At 34.0% G+C, this 7,534-nt stretch overlaps 1 pseudogene; it reads right to left on the bottom strand.

The window, feature by feature from the left end:
• Positions 1-314: 314 nt before the first annotated feature.
• On the bottom strand, positions 315-7,534 carry LOC126695782 (DUF21 domain-containing protein At1g55930, chloroplastic-like; annotated as a pseudogene).

The following is a 7,534-nucleotide window of genomic DNA, read 5'->3' as shown; positions in this document are numbered from 1 at the left end:
TCCTACCGTCCATAAACCAAGTCACCCACAAGTGCCTTGGTCAAAATTCTAAGTCTTCCTAACTACGGGTTGACGGACGAACCAAGTCACTAACAAGTGCCCTGGTCAAAATTCTAAGTCTTCCTACCTACAGGTGGACGGACGAACCAAGTCACCAACAAGTGCCTTGGTCAAATTCTAATTATACCCAGCCCGAGGCGTTATTCAGAGTTAGGCCTCCAAGACCACTTACTAAGCATAGAATCAAACAAGGGGAAATTCGAGCTAACGATGCGTGATCCTTTGTAAAAAAGGTGATACAGTGAGCTAACCATTTGAATTGTACAAGTTTAACTTTCACAAAAAGTAAATTTTCATTGTAACAATTTGATGTATTTTTCTGATAAGTAATCTAGAAACAATTTGGTGTAATGATTTCTCCAAACAACTATTTGCATAAAATAACTCAACTGTACCTCAAGTTTAAATATATGATCCTTTTCCTTCTGATCCTGGCGGTCAGATTTGGACTCCTGGTTCTCTTCTTGATTTGCCTTTTCAAGGACCACTTTGATGCTCTCACCCGTCCGCGGGATATATCCAAATGCTTCACATATAAAACTTGACACTGTCTCATATTGATGACCCTGTACCAAAATAGGTGAAGTGAGTTAAATGGGAATTTCTGACAAAGTGAAATGAGTTAACAATGTGAATGCTACAAGCATGATCTCATTAACTTAACCTTATGGATTATCATCTAGATATGGAAAAGGAAAACAAATAAGAAAGGGAAGGAAAAACTGTTTATAAATTATATGGTAAGTCTGTTCATAAATAACAACTAAAGCAGGAATTCCCATCACCTATGAGCAACTGGACACTACTTCAACTAAAATCACAGGTCATGATTAAAAACATCAAGTGGGGTTTGTGGGATGCCCCAATGGTTCCAGCACCTCTTGTGGTATCTAGGCAACGGTGTTCGAACCCCACCAGCCCTCTCCCTCTATTTATTTATTTTATACTGATATATATAAAGATTATTCAAATTGGGTGAGTTTAAGAATGGAAGTTGATAAAAGCTTCCATCCATCTGAGTTGACACACTGGACATTTGAGAAGCCTAAACTATGAGATGGAAAACCTTAAAGAGAACAAAGGGTGATCATTAGCAAAATGCATAAGATCAACCATGGTCATGGCTTACTCCACACAAGAAGACAAATTTCAGTTATGATAAAATTATTATGGTTCTTCACATTTCAAAAAGAAAGCAACCAAGTTTCGTCCCAAAATGTGGGGTGGCCATGGATTTTCAATAGACTAGTTAGGCCAGCCACATGTATTCTTTGCTTCCATTCTATTTTACCCAAAAGTCATACTCTATTACCTTCTGAATTGATATGTTATTTTTTACTACTTTTATTAATGTTATTTTTAGTCTTCCTCTACCTTTTTTCCATTCCCTCAACTTGAACCAACTCACTCTTTCTAACTGGTGTATTAATTTCTTTTAACTAAACACAACCAAACCATTTCAAGCAATTCTCCCTCATATTTTTATTATCAACAGATTTATGAAAAAAAAAAAAAAAATTTCATTATCAATAGGAGCCATCCCTATCTTTAAGCATATTTCTTCATTTCGAATCCTATTTTTCCTTGTACTTTCACTTATCCTTCTTAATATTCTCATTTCAACTAGACATTTAAAAAAATATATATATCTTTAAATTGCTCAAAACAATTGTTACAACTATTAGTAACATGTCACAGGTAAAGGTTAAACAGGTGAACTAGCTCAAAGAAATGGCTGGACTACATAGATTCCTTCAACCAATTGTAGTTGGACTAGAGAAACCAGGAGAGAATAGGTATATGGACTGATACTTTATAATGCAGACCAAGAAAAAGAATTTAGCATTTAAAAAAGAATAGTGTACCCCAGATATTTTACTTTTCAGAATAATAATTTAAATCAATAGATTTGTAATATACCTCAGGCATTCTGACGTTTAAATCTTCGGAAAGCTGATCAATAGAAGTGTCTGCATCCACATCAAACACTCCCTCTGCTCGCATTACTACGTAGCCTGTTTTTTTCTGAATCTTCTCCTGTTATATTGCAACAAGTTGAGAATGAGGATTTGGGGGAAAAATTAGCACCTCAGTGACAGCATAAATTGTAATGCCAGCAACCGGCACAACTGATATCTTAAATGGAATAATTACATCCTAGATCCTACCAAGAATGTCTTCCAAAATACAAAATTTAATAATAATAGCAAAATAGTTTACATGCAAATGTCTGAATTTTAGTAGCTTTGCACCTATTTGAAATCTACTCATAAAACCACTTCACTATATGCAACAGCAGAAAAATTGGTAAATATCATTTAGTAACTGGGCAAATTGATAGTAGCTCTTTTACTGAGTGTTCTTCTCTATCTGAGTTTATCCCTTCCCTTAGCTTAGTTTCATGACATCTCTCTTGCTGTTATGTTGTGTTGTGTTGTGTTGTGTTGTTGTTCATCATCATGAACATCTTGTAATTCTTTTTTTTTTTTTTTTTTTTTCCCTCTTTCATATAAGTTTTCTGATTACCTATAAAAAAAAAAGGATACAAGGCCAAAACATCGAAAAGCACCAATTATTCAAGGTAGTATCAAGCATAGATTGATAAACTATCAATTCTTAGAGACTGCCTAAATGTCGAAATTTTCACAGAAATAAATTTAAGTGCCTCTTGATTTATCAAATAGAGTCAACTAATACAAAAATGCCAGAGCAGTAAAATCCCCCAAGTTATCCCAAAATGTAAACATGGAATGCTAAATCACAAATCTCAAGGGTCCCTATAATGTCACAACTGCCATAGAAATAAAGTTGGTTGCCACTTGATTCATCCACTAGATTCAACAGACAAAGACATCCAAAGAAGTCATGTGACAAATGCTAAAATTTTTTACTCTTTCAATCACAGTTTTACATTTAGATTGTTTTTGTTTGTGAAGATTTGTAATCATATGTAATCATGAATGAAAGTAGTATACACTCATGGAAGTGAAATCTAGCACATTTTCCTATAAGTAAACTAAAACTTGCACAGGCAATCATGATAAGCTTCTCTTTTCTTCTGAACAGAGAAAACCTGGATACACAGAGAGAGAGAGAGAGTGTGCGCTTTACATTTGAATCATTTTCATCAAAGATTTCACCAACAATCTCCTCAACAACGTCTTCCAGGGTCACAATCTGATCACATCACAAACAAAAAATTAATAAATATTACAGTTGCAGGGCACATTGTGTTGCTGAATTTGTTGATAACTGATCATGCAGACTTTATACAAAAAGGACCTTAGAGAAAGTATGAGTTAAGTCAAACATTATATTAAAAATATCAATTACTGAGATGGAAACACATTTGTCTTATTTCCCATCTTTGAAAACATTTTTTCTTTTCTTTTTACTTATTAAGTACTTTATCAATCAAAGGAAAAGACAGACAAGTTAATGGAAAATATACAAGAGAAGCGCCAATGAGAAAATTTGAAGCCTAGATCATGACAAAATCCAGAAGTAATTTTATCTTCCCTGAATGAGATTTTAGCATATTAAATTAGGGGATTTTAGAGACATCAAAGTTCTGAAAGTGTGGAATACTTTACCTAATGTGTTGCATTTGGACGAAGTGAAATTATAGGAAATTTGAAGGCTTCAATTGAGTCTCTATTCTTAAGATCACTTTTATTTTATTAGCTTAGGGATATTGGGGATTTTGTTTGCTCCTCTGTTTTGGAAAATTTCTGGATCTATGTAATTTTAGATTCTAGTTCTTTGTATTGCTCATATATACTCCGCACGTACTAGGGTTTTGACCTCTTTTCCTTTTTAGTAAAATTTTATTATTTATAAAAAAATTCCTGAAGTAACATCTATACAAAAATAGCATATATTAGTGTTCAATGTCAGAAGCCTCATATTGGTTTCAGATTCTAGGATCTCGGTATGTGCTTATTTTCCATTTAGTTTAGGTCCCTGATGTACAATGTCAAACAGCAGATTCAGCACCAATTTGTTGGATTCAGAGATGAGTGTGTGTGCATACTCCCACAGTTTCACCATATTCATTAAGGACAACAGCCATGTGAACTTTCCTGATTTGGAACTCTCTAAGAAGATTCCAGACTGACATCGAATCTGCAAAACCAATAGATATAATACACTGAAACTTTATAGCTTACACACACACACACAGCAAAATAATGTTGACAGTCTGTTAAAATTGTGGTATACACCAATAAATGCTAATAACTGAATTAAACTAACTGAAATGAAGAGTCACACAACTGTCAACTAAACAGAATGCATGGAACGGGACAGTCAAAAGTTTGATCAACAAATCAGACAATTCATGCAAAATGTAAAAGAACGGAAATTCAAAGTGATTTAGCAACTATTTGGTTGATTTTTAAGATGCCTTCATTAGGGGGTGTGCAATCCTTGTCTGTTGAGTACAAGTTCTAGCCAACACTAAAGGCTTACCCACCGCCAAAAAAATAAAATAAAAATTGAGGCTTAGTTGAGTCAATTCACTTTTGGATAAGTTGGCATCTATAGCATAAAATTCCAGAGAGGTCGCACCACCCTATTGCACAGAAAGATCTGAAAGAAGTAGGAAAACACCTTAAAGTATTTGAGTAAGATAAATAAACATCTTTCTTTTCAGGTTTGTGTTGGTTAAACTTGGGAGAAAGTTACATGTTCTACCTAAGGCCGCTATCCACCTTTATTCAGTTTTTTTTCCCTGTACTGTGCATATGATTCTCACCCCAAGTTGACATAAAAATTGAGCTTACCGGGCACAAAGTATGCAGGTTTGTGAGCCATATCTCCAACAGAAGTACTTTCTAGTAGCTCACCCTTCAAAATCAAACAGATTATAATTCTGCACACTATGAGATTGTGGCATAAATCAATAAGAAAGCAATTGAAACTCATGCTACGAGAAACAAGAGTAGAAACTGGCCAACCTTCTGAGCATAATCAGCAGATCCATTGCATATGCAATACCCACTATGTTATCAACACGCTGCTCAAAAACAGGCACTCTAGAAACAATATATATATATATATATATATATATATATATTATTGGCATATTGGCATGTTACAGATAAAGAGGAAAAAAACATTCACAATACATCAAAAGAGGTGTACCTTCAATATTGGTGAGTCACCCAAAAGGTATGAAAATCTACAAGTGTAGCACTGGTATCAATTGCAACTACATCTACAAGAGGTGTCATCAGCTCTCTAACATGGGTGTCTTTAATCTCCAACACATTTTCAATCATATCCTACAAAGCAATTTAGAACAAGAACATCTTAGCCAGGAAAAAGAGAAAGAAAGCTCATCGAAAAATATTTATGGAGCATGGTGATGCAGTGTAATTATAGGAACAATCATTTTTCCCCCTTTTGGAAGGTTGGAAGGCAAATCACTAATTACACAAAAAATATGCCGCATAACATGGGCACTTCTAGCGGGGTAACATTTTACTGTTATCATTCACTGAGTGCAACACATAGTCATTATAATATCAAAACAAAAGAATATTACAAAAACAATACACTCAATAAAAGCCAACACTATTACCTGTTCTTCCTCCTCTATTGCTCCACTCAATTCAGCCCCTCGCAACATCAGCTTCAACTCATCTTCAGTTACATATGGTTCACTGATACAAAAAATTATATATATAACAAATGTTAAGCAATGACAAAAAGTTCGTCAAAAAACATTCCAATAAGAAAACCATTAACAAGAATTTCCAAAAAAAGAAAAGAAAAAAAGAATTGATCACAACAAATGCGCCAATTGCTTTTAAGTTGAACATCCATTGATACTAGCTCCCATATTGAACTTCGGGGAGAGGGAAGAAGCTGAATAACAATGAGGTTACCCAAGAGATAAACCTTATAAATAAACATGCTAGGTAAATGAGGTTCCTGTTGCTAACCACACACAGTTGGAATAAGGCACAAAGGATTATTTTGCCTGTTTACATTGATTTTACCTGGAAAGATAATACCAAAAAAAAAACTGTAAAACTTTGTCTTGTTGCACCATTGACCCTCTTAAGACCTAGTCATATCTTGCTCTCCAACTTATAAACCCAAACAACCACTAAAATTCAAGATGAGAAATAAATAGGCTTTCTCACTTAGATCAACACTATTCACATTCTGATCCTGCATCCCTCTTATGAATTATGATATGGCTTGCATGACTTAAGACATCAATTAATGGACATATACTCATTCTACAGGAAATAATGACCATGTCAAGCCCCACCAGCAACAGACCAAATGAATATTTTTTCCTTATCTGATATTTAAGATGTTCTTTTACTTTTTGTGATTGACCTCATTGAATGAAAAGTAAAAAAAAAAAAATACTTTTATATATAAAGCATCCCTACAGATAGAAAGCCTAATAAACATTTGAAAAAGAAGCAGAAGGAAAAAATACAATATGACAGGGAGCTGCAGCGAGATCAAGATGTCGTTAATTAATAAAGCACACCTTTTTCCTTTTAAACCAAGGAGTTTAAGCATCCCCATAGATAAATATGTAACAACTCTTCCCACAGGATATAATACCAAGGAAAGCCACGCCACTGGTCTGACCTAAAAGCATTGCAAGAAAAATTTGTTATATAAAGTAGAACTAGAACTGGTGGCATCTGCTACGCACAAATGAGTGAACAGCTTAGCAAATGATGAGCATGCTTAATTAGGCATTTAACAGTGAATTTTAGTTTTGAAAAAAGAAAAGTCCTTCTCAGCTTACCACAAACCTAGCAACCTCAGTGGCGTTGTGAACAGCTATACTTTTTGGAGTGATTTCTGTGAGGAGCAAAATGGCTACCTAGTAGAAACATATAATGAAGTAAAATATAAACATCCTTGACCGACTGTGTGCATACTTTGATATGCCAGAATAATATAAGGATAGGGAAAACATAAAGCCAACTTTGTTAGCATTTTCACATCCTCTATTTACACTTCAAAATGCAAACAGAAATCTACTCAATTAAGCTAGAAAAAACTGACCTTCAGTGCTTCATATAATATCTAAATAAATGTTCTCAATTTTTCCATAAGAGACCCCAAAATCACTAATATGCATATTAACAAACAAAGTACAAACTCCAATGCTAAGAAAGAATTCATCTGTATTTCTGTTGGACTATGTTTAAACAGAGTCACAGTTGAACACAAGAAAAAGGATAAGAAATTAAGAATGGATAAAGGGGGAAAACTTGAAAGATAAAAAAGAAAAGGGTAGAAGATAAAATTTCAAAGAAATCAATAGCTACAGTTAAAATAATATGTATACACACACATATATACATATATATAAATGAGATGCCAAATCAATTCTTCTCATATACAACCAAAGAAAAAACTAAATTTTCAACTTTTTTTTTCCTTCTTTTCAAAATTTATTTCCCAATCCCACCTGTCCAGATGCCTCTACCAT

This window comes from Quercus robur, chromosome 8 (genome assembly GCF_932294415.1).
Source record: "Quercus robur chromosome 8, dhQueRobu3.1, whole genome shotgun sequence".
Classification (NCBI taxonomy): Eukaryota; Viridiplantae; Streptophyta; class Magnoliopsida; order Fagales; family Fagaceae; genus Quercus; species Quercus robur.
The sequence above is the reverse complement of the archived record's forward strand: the minus strand, read 5'-3'. Positions and strand labels throughout refer to the sequence as shown.